This window comes from Leptinotarsa decemlineata, unplaced genomic scaffold (assembly GCF_025532065.1).
Source record: "Leptinotarsa decemlineata unplaced genomic scaffold, Ldec_3_MD MMD2_tig00002159_RagTag_RagTag, whole genome shotgun sequence".
Classification (NCBI taxonomy): domain Eukaryota; kingdom Metazoa; phylum Arthropoda; class Insecta; order Coleoptera; family Chrysomelidae; genus Leptinotarsa; species Leptinotarsa decemlineata.
Window position 1 is genome coordinate 8,013,010 of NW_027412574.1, and position 2,289 is coordinate 8,015,298.

General features: G+C 42.0%; 1 pseudogene; it reads right to left on the reverse strand.

Moving 5' to 3' along the window:
- Positions 1-871: 871 nt before the first annotated feature.
- Positions 872-2,289, reverse strand: LOC111505081 (uncharacterized; annotated as a pseudogene).

The window sequence follows — 2,289 nt, forward strand, 5'->3', positions numbered from 1 at the left end:
TGCATCATAAGTAACTTATTTGGGACTCATAATAGATGATAAGTTAAACTAGTCAGGAAACATGGAACATATTAATGATAAAATTGTATCAGTATAGGAGCTCTATATAGGTGTTCCAGTTACTTGAGTGTCAGTAATAGATAATTGGTTTACAATGCATATATATTGGCGAATCTTAGGTATCTGTTAATCTTATGGGCTAATTGTGGCATTACTAATTTCAAAAAAATTCAAACGCTACAAAATAAATCAATAAAAAATTTAATCCAAATTACATTTCGAACCCACACAAATGATTTATTCTCACAGACTGAACTACACCCATTTAAATATCCACTTAAACTTGAGCAATGTAAGAACATATATAAACAAAAAAACGAAAGAATCAAAAGCAACAACGATCTACCAGTTTTATGAGTTTAATACAAGGGGTAGAAATGACTTACACCTGAGCATGGTAAGAACAAACAAAGGATCATACAATCATTTTACACAGGCTATAAAAGTCTGCAATGAATTACCTGAATGACCTCAAAATTTTGGTTAGTGTCCATTAGTTTGCATATACCCTGTGGTATATGCCTCAGTGCCTTGCATAGTTACTATATTTTAAAGTGTAGATCTGACCTCGAAAAAAATTTGTTTTGGCATATTCCAAAACCTTGTAAAATAATTCATCACTTCGACCTTTAAATATTTTGATGGCTCAGTGGTTTTGTTTTAGAAGTTTGGCAAATAACAGATTTTATAATTTTATGGTAACCTTGCTGTCGAATATTCATCTACACTACGATTTTCTCAGATGCAGATGAGAATTAGTAACACCTCAACATTCAAAAATTTTCTTTTATTAAAATACATTCAGGATTAGGTACAATCATTTATTGAAAATCAAACAGTGTTGTTTCTTAGAAAAATATAAAAACACTCCCGTACTTCAATTCATCATAGTCGGCAGTATCCTCACATCAACTGCTCCATCTCCTGCATGAAAAGCTTGTAAGCATCGTCTTTGGTACGCCCTGCCAGGGCGTTCTGGTGCATGTTGAACTCCTTCTGTTTCATCTCTCTGGCGAAGGCGCTCGGGTTCTTCATGGGCGTCTTGTCCTCCCTCTTGACCCTCAGAGCAGACGGAACGAACCTCGTTACATCTGCACTCAAATTCCTGATCTGCGGTTTGGCCGATATCGTAGCCCCCTGATTCGATAATTCCGATCCGTTGATCAACTGAGGCGTAGCCGAGAGCACATTAGGCTGCACAAGCTGTGGCGGACCCGAGAGCCTGAGTAGTAACCGCGGCGGCAATCTGGGAGGCGGGCCTGGCGTAATTAGCGGCCTGCCTGGCGGGAGGCCCGGAGGAAGTCGTATACTGCTGGGGAATAGGTGGGGAGGCAGTACGGGGGTTCGGGTGGGTAGTATGGGCAGTACCAAAGGTTCTATGTGAACGGATATCTTCGCCCTGGCTTTCCGGTTCATGTCCCAATTCTTCTGCACCGTCTCTTTTTCCTTCATGGATTCATTGATATTCAGTCCCGAAAGAGCCACCATCTTCTGTTGAAGCGAAGTAGGTTTCACAGCTAAAGACTCGTTGTTAATGTTTGCTTCGTCAACTTCCATCTCCTTTTCTTCTGCTGGTGGTCTTATTCCAAACTCCTCTACCTCTCCGCCATCATTCAAGTCCGGAGCCGGGCCAGGAGGGGAACCCGGAGGCTCCCGCACCGGCTGGCCTAGAGCTTGGAGTATAAGAGCTGCCGCTATGGAGTATATGGTGTGCTGCTGTTTTCTTTCGGTTGTCGGTAGAGGAATATGTGCGGGGGCATTTGGTAGAGCATTGGCCTGCTGAGGAAGCTGCGGTAAGGGGGTTTCGTCTACCTTTACTTGTTGAGCCCTTTTGACAGACTCGTAGAAGATGACGAGTTGACTACGTTTATGGTCATAATCGGTCTGGCGTCGTTTCAGGTCTGTCTACTTTTCTGGGTCATTTTTATGATACATATTGAAAACTCTTGAGTATCCCGAAGCTTTTTTCGCTTGTCTTTGAGGACTTTTTCGTTTAAAGATGACGGCTGGTTCACATTGTACGCCATTTCATCAATTTTCTCCATTTCTTCCAGAATTTGTTGCGGGTCCTTTTCCTTTCAGCACAGCAGCCCTCACCATTTGCCTCTGCTTTTTATTTTTCTTCAGCTCTTGTTTCCTTGCCTCTTTTCGTACTTTATCCGTGGGGTTCATGTATTTTCCACTTTTCGTGATATTGATGGATCGCTTCCCCATTTTGGACGTGAACTG